Genomic DNA, 12,807 nt, shown 5'->3' on the forward strand with positions numbered 1-12,807 from the left:
ACTGTAGTAACGGTATGGCTGCTGGTTGAGTACGAGGACTGTAGTAATGATATGGCTGCTGGTTGGATACTAGGACTGTAGTAATGATATAGCTGCTGGTTGAGTACGAGGACGGTAGTAACGGTATGGCTGCTGGTTGAGTACGAGGACTGTAGTAATGATATAGCTGCTGGTTGAGTACGAGGACTGTAGAAACAGTATGGCTGCTGGTTGAGTACGAGGACTGTAGTAATGATATGGCTGCTGGTTGAGTACGAGGACTGTAGTAATGATATAGCTGCTGGTTGAGTACGAGGACTGTAGTAACGGTATGGCTGCTGGTTGAGTACGAGGACTGTAGTCATGATATGGCTGCTGGTTGAGTACGAGGACTGTAGTAATGATATAGCTGCTGGTAGAGTACGAGGACTGTAGTAATGATATAGCTGCTGGTTGAGTACGAGGACTGTAGTAACGGTATGGCTGCTGGTTGAGTACGAGGACTGTAGTCATGATATGGCTGCTGGTTGAGTACGAGGACTGTAGTAATGATATAGCTGCTGGTAGAGTACGAGGACTGTAGTAATGATATAGCTGCTGGTAGAGTACGAGGACTGTAGTAATGATATAGCTGCTGGTTGAGTACAAGGACTGTAGTAATGATATAGCTGCTGGTTGAGTACGAGGACTGTAGCAATGATATAGCTGCTGGTTGAGTACGAGGACTGTATTAACGGTATGGCTGCTGGTTGAGTACGAGGGCTGTAGCAATGATATAGCTGCTGGTTGGATACTAGGACTGTAGTAACGGTATGGCTGCTGGTTAAGTACGAGGACTGTAGTAATGATATAGCTGCTGGTTGATACTAGGACTGTAGTAACGGTATGGCTGCTGGTTGAGTACGAGGACTGTAGTAATGATATAGCTGCTGGTTGGATACTAGGACTGTAGTAACAGTATGGCTGCTGGTTGAGTACGAGGACTGTAGTAATGATATAGCTGCTGGTTGAGTACGAGGACTGTAGTAACGGTATGGCTGCTGGTTGAGTACGAGGACTGTAGTAACGGTATGGCCACTGGTTGGATACTAGGACTGTAGTAACGGTATGGCTGCTGGTTGAGTACGAGGACTGTAGTAATGATATAGCTGCTGGTTGAGTACGAGGACTGTAGTAACGGTATGGCTGCTGGTTGAGTACGAGGACTGTAGCTGCTGGTTGAGTACGAGGACTGTAGTAACGGTATGGCCACTGGTTGGATACTAGGACTGTAGTAACGGGTTGGCTGCTGGTTGAGTACGAGGACTGTAGTAATGATATAGCTGCTGGTTGAGTACGAGGACTGTAGTAACGGTATGGCTGCTGGTTGAGTACGAGGACTGTAGTAACGGTATGGCCACTGGTTGGATACTAGGACTGTAGTAACGGGTTGGCTGCTGGTTGAGTACGAGGACTGTAGTAATGATATGGCCACTGGTTGGATACTAGGACTGTAGTAACGGTATGGCTGCTGGTTGAGTACGAGGACTGTAGTAATGATATGGCCACTGGTTGGATACTAGGACTGTAGTAACGGGTTGGCTGCTGGTTGAGTACGAGGACTGTAGTAATGATATGGCCACTGGTTGGATACTAGGACTGGTAACGGTATGGCTGCTGGTTGAGTACGAGGACTGTAGTAATGATATAGCTGCTGGTTGAGTACGAGGACTGTAGTAACGGTATGGCTGCTGGTTGAGTACGAGGACTGTAGTAATGATATGGCTGCTGGTTGGATACTAGGACTGTAGTAATGATATAGCTGCTGGTTGAGTACGAGGACGGTAGTAACGGTATGGCTGCTGGTTGAGTACGAGGACTGTAGTAATGATATAGCTGCTGGTTGAGTACGAGGACTGTAGAAACAGTATGGCTGCTGGTTGAGTACGAGGACTGTAGTAATGATATGGCTGCTGGTTGAGTACGAGGACTGTAGTAATGATATAGCTGCTGGTTGAGTACGAGGACTGTAGTAACGGTATGGCTGCTGGTTGAGTACGAGGACTGTAGTCATGATATGGCTGCTGGTTGAGTACGAGGACTGTAGTAATGATATAGCTGCTGGTAGAGTACGAGGACTGTAGTAATGATATAGCTGCTGGTTGAGTACGAGGACTGTAGTAACGGTATGGCTGCTGGTTGAGTACGAGGACTGTAGTCATGATATGGCTGCTGGTTGAGTACGAGGACTGTAGTAATGATATAGCTGCTGGTAGAGTACGAGGACTGTAGTAATGATATAGCTGCTGGTAGAGTACGAGGACTGTAGTAATGATATAGCTGCTGGTTGAGTACAAGGACTGTAGTAATGATATAGCTGCTGGTTGAGTACGAGGACTGTAGCAATGATATAGCTGCTGGTTGAGTACGAGGACTGTATTAACGGTATGGCTGCTGGTTGAGTACGAGGGCTGTAGCAATGATATAGCTGCTGGTTGGATACTAGGACTGTAGTAACGGTATGGCTGCTGGTTAAGTACGAGGACTGTAGTAATGATATAGCTGCTGGTTGATACTAGGACTGTAGTAACGGTATGGCTGCTGGTTGAGTACGAGGACTGTAGTAATGATATAGCTGCTGGTTGGATACTAGGACTGTAGTAACAGTATGGCTGCTGGTTGAGTACGAGGACTGTAGTAATGATATAGCTGCTGGTTGAGTACGAGGACTGTAGTAATGATATGGCTGCTGGTTGAGTACGAGGACTGTAGTAATGATATAGCTGCTGGTTGAGTACGAGGACTGTAGTAATGATATAGCTGCTGGTTGAGTATGAGGACTGTACTAATGATATGGCTGCTGGTTGAGTACGAGGACTGTAGTAATGATACAGCTGCTGGTTGAGTACGAGGACTGTAGTAATGATATAGCTGCTGGTTGAGTACGAGGACTGTAGTAATGATATAGCTGCTGGTTGAGTACGAGGACTGTAGTAATGATATAGCTGCTGGTTGAGTACGAGGACGGTAGTAATGATATGGCCACTGGTTGGATACTAGGACTGTAGTAACGGTATGGCTGCTGGTTGAGTACGAGGACTGTAGTAACGGTATGGCTGCTGGTTGAGTACGAGGACTGTAGTAACGGTATGGCTGCTGGTTGAGTACGAGGACTGTAGTAATGATATGGCTGCTGGTTGGATACTAGGACTGTAGTAATGATATAGCTGCTGGTTGAGTACGAGGACGGTAGTAACGGTATGGCTGCTGGTTGAGTACGAGGACTGTAGTAATGATATAGCTGCTGGTTGAGTACGAGGACTGTAGAAACAGTATGGCTGCTGGTTGAGTACGAGGACTGTAGTAATGATATGGCTGCTGGTTGAGTACGAGGACTGTAGTAATGATATAGCTGCTGGTTGAGTACGAGGACTGTAGTAACGGCATGGCTGCTGGTTGAGTACGAGGACTGTAGTCATGATATGGCTGCTGGTTGAGTACGAGGACTGTAGTAATGATATAGCTGCTGGTAGAGTACGAGGACTGTAGTAATGATATAGCTGCTGGTTGAGTACGAGGACTGTAGTAACGGTATGGCTGCTGGTTGAGTACGAGGACTGTAGTCATGATATGGCTGCTGGTTGAGTACGAGGACTGTAGTAATGATATAGCTGCTGGTAGAGTACGAGGACTGTAGTAATGATATAGCTGCTGGTAGAGTACGAGGACTGTAGTAATTATATAGCTGCTGGTTGAGTACAAGGACTGTAGTAATGATATAGCTGCTGGTTGAGTACGAGGACTGTAGCAATGATATAGCTGCTGGTTGAGTACGAGGACTGTAGTAACGGTATGGCTGCTGGTTGAGTACGAGGGCTGTAGCAATGATATAGCTGCTGGTTGGATACTAGGACTGTAGTAACGGTATGGCTGCTGGTTAAGTACGAGGACTGTAGTAATGATATAGCTGCTGGTTGATACTAGGACTGTAGTAACGGTATGGCTGCTGGTTGAGTACGAGGACTGTAGTAATGATATAGCTGCTGGTTGGATACTAGGACTGTAGTAACAGTATGGCTGCTGGTTGAGTACGAGGACTGTAGTAATGATATAGCTGCTGGTTGAGTACGAGGACTGTAGTAATGATATGGCTGCTGGTTGAGTACGAGGACTGTAGTAATGATATAGCTGCTGGTTGAGTACGAGGACTGTAGTAATGATATAGCTGCTGGTTGAGTATGAGGACTGTACTAATGATATGGCTGCTGGTTGAGTACGAGGACTGTAGTAATGATACAGCTGCTGGTTGAGTACGAGGACTGTAGTAATGATATAGCTGCTGGTTGAGTACGAGGTCTGTAGTAATGATATAGCTGCTGGTTGAGTACGAGGACTGTAGTAATGATATAGCTGCTGGTTGAGTACGAGGACGGTAGTAATGATATGGCCACTGGTTGGATACTAGGACTGTAGTAACGGTATGGCTGCTGGTTCAGTACGAGGACTGTAGTAATGATATGGCCACTGGTTGGATACTAGGACTGTAGTAACGGTATGGCTGCTGGTTGAGTACGAGGACTGTAGCAAAGCTTGATCCCTGACTGTCCACTGCAGCCACAGCTGCTCTGCTGGCCCCAGAAGTTACCATACCATTCACTTGGCTGGCAAAAATAGTCAAGAAAAAGCCTAAAGATTTATCTAAGTAAGCGAGATAACGTTTTTAAAGGTTCTGTCTCATTACCTTTTTATTATTCCAATAGCTGATTTGCAGAGTTTCATTGCAGTGTACACTAAGGTGTGTCTTTCAAGTCTCTCCTCAATATCGGCATTTACATATTACCACTGGTCAATATTTAACTCTAAATTAGAACGTCTTACTGGTTAGAATGAGAAGAGACCCACTCTAAAGTCAGCCAATAACAGGTCTACAACTGAGTGGGAGAAGGGTTTCAACATGGAACAAATCTCCATGCTCAGCTTAGACCACATTCCTGATAAACTGTTAGTGGATCGATAGCCAGTCAGACGGCTTCAAATCAGCGGCTGCATCTTGATTGAACAGCAGACATTCCCTCTACCTTCAGATCATAGAAACATAGCGATAATGATATAATAATAATGGAGGTAATGATATAATAATAATGGAGGTAATGATATTATAATAATGGTGATAATGATATAATAATAATGGAGGTAATGATATAATAATAATAATGGTGATAATGATATAATAATAATGGTGATAATGATATAATAATAACGGTGATAATGATATAATAATAATGGAGGTAATGATATAATAATAATGGTGATAATGATATAATAATAATAATGGTGATAATGATATAATAATAATGGAGGTAATGATATAATAATAATGGTGATAATGATATAATAATATTGGAGGTAATGATATAATAATAATGGAGGTAATGATATAATAATAATGGAGGTAATGACATAATAATAATGGAGCTAATGATATAATAATAATAATGGTGATAATGATATAATAACAATGGTGATAATGATATAATAATAATGGAGGTAATGATATAATAATAATGGTGATAATGATATAATAATATTGGAGGTAATGATATAATAATAATGGAGGTAATGATATAATAATAATGGAGGTAATGATATAATAATAATGGAGGTAATGATATAATAATAATGGAGGTAATGATATAATAATGGAGAAATTTATATAATAATAATGGTGATAATGATATAATAATAATGGAGGTAATGATATAATAATAATGGTGATAATGATATAATAATATTGGAGGTAATGATATAATAATAATGGAGGTAATGATATAATAATAATGGAGGTAATGATATAATAATAATGGAGGTAATGATATAATAATAATGGAGGTAATGATATAATAATGGAGAAATTGATATAATAATAATGGTGATAATTATATAATAATAATGGTGATAATGATATAATAATAATGGAAGTAATGATACAATAATAATAATAATGGAGTAATTATATTATAATAATGGTGATAATGGTATATTAATAATGGAGGTAATGATATAATAATAATGGAGAAATTGATATAATAATAATGGAGTTAATGGTGCCGGAGGAGATGGCTGCCTTCTTTTACGGACTGATTAAATTAAATCAAATCAAGTTTTACAAATACAATAGACCGTGAAATGTTAACTTACAAGGCCCTTAACCAATAATGCAGTTTTAAGAAAATAAGTGTTAAGTATTTACTCAAATAAACTGAAGTAAAAAAATAGATAAACATTTTTATTAAAAAAAATGTAATTAAATAAAAAATAAGACAAATAGATTAAGGAGCAACAATAAAATAACAGTAGCGAGGCTCTATACAGGGTATTACGGTACAGAGTCAATGTGGAGGCTATATACAGGGTATTACGGTACAGAGTCAATGTGGAGGCTATATACAGGGTATTACGGTACAGAGTCAATGTGGAGGCTATATACAGGGTATTACGGTACAGAGTCAATGTGGAGGCTCTATACAGGGTATTACGGTACAGAGTCAATGTGGAGGCTATATACAGGGTATTACGGTACAGAGTCAATGTGGAGGCTATATACAGGGTATTACGGTACAGAGTCAATGTGGAGGCTATATACAGGGTATTACGGTACAGAGTCAATGTGGAGGCTATATACAGGGTGTTACGGTACAGAGTCAATGTGGAGGCTATATACAGGGTGTTACGGTACAGAGTCAATGTGGAGGCTATATACAGGGTATTACGGGTACAGAGTCAATGTGGAGGCTATATACAGGGTGTTACGGTACAGAGTCAATGTGGAGGCTATATACAGGGTATTACGGTACAGAGTCAATGTGGAGGCTATATACAGGGTGTTACGGTACAGAGTCAATGTGGAGGCTATATACAGGGTATTACGGTACAGAGTCAATGTGGAGGCTATATACAGGGTGTTACGGTACAGAGTCAATGTGGAGGCTATATACAGGGTATTACGGTACAGAGTCAATGTGGAGGCTATATACAGGGTATTACGGTACAGAGTCAATGTGGAGGCTATATACAGGGTATTACGGTACAGAGTCAATGTGGAGGCTATATACAGGGTGTTACGGTACAGAGTCAATGTGGAGGCTATATACAGGGTGTTACGGTACAGAGTCAATGTGGAGGCTATATACAGGGTATTACGGTACAGAGTCAATGTGGAGGCTATATACAGGGTATTACGGTACAGAGTCAGTGTGGAGGCTATATACAGGGTATTACGGTAGAGAGTCAATGTGGAGGCTATATACAGGGTATTACGGTACAGAGTCAATGTGGAGGCTATATACAGGGTGTTACGGTACAGAGTCAATGTGGAGGCTATATACAGGGTATTACGGTACAGAGTCAATGTGGAGGCTATATACAGGGTGTTACGGTACAGAGTCAATGTGGAGGCTATATACAGGGGGTACCAGTACAGAGTCAATGTGGAGGCTATATACAGGGTATTACGGTACAGAGTCAATGTGGAGGCTATATACAGGGTATTACGGTACAGAGTCAATGTGGAGGCTATATACAGGGCATTACGGTACAGAGTCAATGTGGAGGCTATATACAGGGTATTACGGTACAGAGTCAATGTGGAGGCTATATACAGGGTATTACGGTACAGAGTCAATGTGGAGGCTATATACAGGGTATTACGGTACAGAGTCAATGTGGAGGCTATATACAGGGTATTACGGTACAGAGTCAATGTGGAGGCTATATACAGGGTATTACGGTACAGAGTCAATGTGGAGGCTATATACAGGGTATTACGGTACAGAGTCAATGTGGAGGCTATATACAGGGTATTACGGTACAGAGTCAATGTGGAGGCTATATACAGGGTATTACGGTACAGAGTCAATGTGGAGGCTATATACAGGGTATTACGGTACAGAGTCAATGTGGAGGCTATATACAGGGGGTACCGGTACAGAGTCAATGTGGAGGCTATATACAGGGTGTTACGGTACAGAGTCAATGTGGAGGTTATATACAGGGTATTACGGTACAGAGTCAATGTGGAGGCTATATACAGGGTATTACGGTACAGAGTCAATGTGGAGGCTATATACAGGGTATTACGGTACAGAGTCAGTGTGGAGGCTATATACAGGGTATTACGGTAGAGAGTCAATGTGGAGGCTATATACAGGGTATTACGGTACAGAGTCAATGTGGAGGCTATATACAGGGTGTTACGGTACAGAGTCGATGTGGAGGCTATATACAGGGTATTACGGTACAGAGTCAATGTGGAGGCTATATACAGGGTGTTACGGTACAGAGTCAATGTGGAGGCTATATACAGGGGGTACCAGTACAGAGTCAATGTGGAGGCTATATACAGGGTATTACGGTACAGAGTCAATGTGGAGGCTATATACAGGGTATTACGGTACAGAGTCAATGTGGAGGCTATATACAGGGTATTACGGTACAGAGTCAATGTGGAGGCTATATACAGGGTATTACGGTACAGAGTCAATGTGGAGGCTATATACAGGGTATTACGGTACAGAGTCAATGTGGAGGCTATATACAGGGTATTACGGTACAGAGTCAATGTGGAGGCTATATACAGGGTATTACGGTCAGAGTCAATGTGGAGGCTATATACAGGGTATTACGGTACAGAGTCAATGTGGAGGCTATATACAGGGTATTACGGTACAGAGTCAATGTGGAGGCTATATACAGGGTATTACGGTACAGAGTCAATGTGGAGGCTATATACAGGGGTACCGGTACAGAGTCAATGTGGAGGCTATATACAGGGTGTTACGGTACAGAGTCAATGTGGAGGTTATATACAGGGTATTACGGTACAGAGTCAATGTGGAGGCTATATACAGGGTATTACGGTACAGAGTCAATGTGGAGGCTATATACAGGTGGCACCGGTACAGAGTCAATGTGGAGGCTATATACAGGGTATTACGGTACAGAGTCAATGTGGAGGCTATATACAGGGTATTAGGTACAGAGTCAATGTGGAGGCTATATACAGGGTATTACGGTACAGAGTCAATGTGGAGGCTATATACAGGGTATTACGGTACAGAGTCAATGTGGAGGCTATATACAGGGTATTACGGTACAGAGTCAATGTGGAGGCTATATACAGGGTGTTACGGTACAGAGTCAATGTGGAGGCTATATACAGGGTATTACGGTACAGAGTCAATGTGGAGGCTATATACAGGGTATTACGGTACAGAGTCAATGTGGAGGCTATTTACAGGGTATTACGGTACAGAGTCAATGTGGAGGCTATATACAGGTGGCACCGGTACAGAGTCAATGTGGAGGCTATATACAGGTGGCACCGGTACAGAGTCAATGTGGAGGCTATATACAGGGTATTACGGTACAGAGTCAATGTGGAGGCTATATACAGGGTATTACGGTACAGAGTCAATGTGGAGGCTATATACAGGGTACCGGTACAGAGTCAATGTGGAGACTATATACAGGGTGTTACGGTACAGAGTCAATGTGGAGGCTATATACAGGGTATTACGGTACAGAGTCAATGTGGAGGCTATATACAGGGTGTTACGGCACAGAGTCAATGTGGAGGCTATATACAGGGTATTACGGTACAGAGTCAATGTGGAGGCTATATACAGGGTATTACGGTACAGAGTCAATGTGGAGGCTATATACAGGGTATTACGGTACAGAGTCAATGTGGAGGCTATATACAGGGTGTTACGGTACAGAGTCGATGTGGAGGCTATATACAGGGTATTACGGTACAGAGTCAATGTGGAGGCTATATACAGGGTGTTACGGTACAGAGTCAATGTGGAGGCTATATACAGGTACCAGTACAGAGTCAATGTGGAGGCTATATACAGGGTATTACGGTAGAGAGTCAATGTGGAGGCTATATACAGGGTATTACGGTACAGAGTCAATGTGGAGGCTATATACAGGGTGTTACGGTACAGAGTCGATGTGGAGGCTATATACAGGGTATTACGGTACAGAGTCAATGTGGAGGCTATATGTTACGGTACAGAGTCAATGTGGAGGCTATATACAGGGGGTACCAGTACAGAGTCAATGTGGAGGCTATATACAGGGTATTACGGTACAGAGTCAATGTGGAGGCTATATACAGGGTATTACGGTACAGAGTCAATGTGGAGGCTATATACAGGGTATTACGGTACAGAGTCAATGTGGAGGCTATATACAGGGTATTACGGTACAGAGTCAATGTGGAGGCTATATACAGGGTATTACGGTACAGAGTCAATGTGGAGGCTATATACAGGGTATTACGGTACAGAGTCAATGTGGAGGCTATATACAGGGTATTACGGTACAGAGTCAATGTGGAGGCTATATACAGGGTATTACGGTACAGAGTCAATGTGGAGGCTATATACAGGGTATTACGGTACAGAGTCAATGTGGAGGCTATATACAGGGTATTACGGTACAGAGTCAATGTGGAGGCTATATACAGGTATTACGGTACAGAGTCAATGTGGAGGCTATATACAGGGTATTACGGTACAGAGTCAATGTGGAGGCTATATACAGGGGTACCAGTACAGAGTCAATGTGGAGGCTATATACAGGGTATTACGGTACAGAGTCAATGTGGAGGCTATATACAGGGTATTACGGTACAGAGTCAATGTGGAGGCTATATACAGGGTATTACGGTACAGAGTCAATGTGGAGGCTATATACAGGGTATTACGGTACAGAGTCAATGTGGAGGCTATATACAGGGTATTACGGTACAGAGTCAATGTGGAGGCTATATACAGGGTATTACGGTACAGAGTCAATGTGGAGGCTATATACAGGGGGTACCGGTACAGAGTCAATGTGGAGGCTATATACAGGGTGTTACGGTACAGAGTCAATGTGGAGGTTATATACAGGGTATTACGGTACAGAGTCAATGTGGAGGCTATATACAGGGTATTACGGTACAGAGTCAATGTGGAGGCTATATACAGGGTATTACGGTACAGAGTCAGTGTGGAGGCTATATACAGGGTATTACGGTAGAGAGTCAATGTGGAGGCTATATACAGGGTATTACGGTACAGAGTCAATGTGGAGGCTATATACAGGGTGTTACGGTACAGAGTCAATGTGGAGGCTATATACAGGGTATTACGGTACAGAGTCAATGTGGAGGCTATATACAGGGTGTTACGGTACAGAGTCAATGTGGAGGCTATATACAGGGGTACCAGTACAGAGTCAATGTGGAGGCTATATACAGGGTATTACGGTACAGAGTCAATGTGGAGGCTATATACAGGGTATTACGGTACAGAGTCAATGTGGAGGCTATATACAGGGTATTACGGTACAGAGTCAATGTGGAGGCTATATACAGGGTATTACGGTACAGAGTCAATGTGGAGGCTATATACAGGGTATTACGGTACAGAGTCAATGTGGAGGCTATATACAGGGTATTACGGTACAGAGTCAATGTGGAGGCTATATACAGGGTATTACGGTACAGAGTCAATGTGGAGGCTATATACAGGGTATTACGGTACAGAGTCAATGTGGAGGCTATATACAGGGTATTACGGTACAGAGTCAATGTGGAGGCTATATACAGGGTATTACGGTACAGAGTCAATGTGGAGGCTATATACAGGGGGTACCGGTACAGAGTCAATGTGGAGGCTATATACAGGGTGTTACGGTACAGAGTCAATGTGGAGGTTATATACAGGGTATTACGGTACAGAGTCAATGTGGAGGCTATATACAGGGTATTACGGTACAGAGTCAATGTGGAGGCTATATACAGGTGGCACCGGTACAGAGTCAATGTGGAGGCTATATACAGGGTATTACAGAGTCAATGTGGAGGCTATATACAGGGTATTACGGTACAGAGTCAATGTGGAGGCTATATACAGGCTATACGGTACAGAGTCAATGTGGAGGCTATATACGGTACAGAGTCAATGTGGAGGCTATATACAGGGTATTACGGTACAGAGTCAATGGTATATACAGGGTGTTACGTCAGAGTCAATGTGGAGGCTATATACAGGGTATTACGGTACAGAGTCAATGTGGAGGCTATATACAGGGTATTACGGTACAGAGTCAATGTGGAGGCTATTTACAGGGTATTACGGTACAGAGTCAATGTGGAGGCTATATACAGGTGGCACCGGTACAGAGTCAATGTGGAGGCTATATACAGGTGGCACCGGTACAGAGTCAATGTGGAGGCTATATACAGGGTATTACGGTACAGAGTCAATGTGGAGGCTATATACAGGGTATTACGGTACAGAGTCAATGTGGAGGCTATATACAGGGGGCACGGTACAGAGTCAATGTGGAGACTATATACAGGGTGTTACGGTACAGAGTCAATGTGGAGGCTATATACAGGGTATTACGGTACAGAGTCAATGTGGAGGCTATATACAGGGTGTTACGGTACAGAGTCAATGTGGAGGCTATATACAGGGTATTACGGTACAGAGTCAATGTGGAGGCTATATACAGGGTATTACGGTACAGAGTCAATGTGGAGGCTATATACAGGGTATTACGGTACAGAGTCAATGTGGAGGCTATATACAGGGTGTTACGGTACAGAGTCGATGTGGAGGCTATATACAGGGTATTACGGTACAGAGTCAATGTGGAGGCTATATACAGGGTGTTACGGTACAGAGTCAATGTGGAGGCTATATACAGGGGGTACCAGTACAGAGTCAATGTGGAGGCTATATACAGGGTATTACGGTAGAGAGTCAATGTGGAGGCTATATACAGGGTATT

Source organism: Oncorhynchus nerka, linkage group LG23 (genome assembly GCF_034236695.1).
Source record: "Oncorhynchus nerka isolate Pitt River linkage group LG23, Oner_Uvic_2.0, whole genome shotgun sequence".
In the NCBI taxonomy this organism is placed as follows: Eukaryota; Metazoa; Chordata; class Actinopteri; order Salmoniformes; family Salmonidae; genus Oncorhynchus; species Oncorhynchus nerka.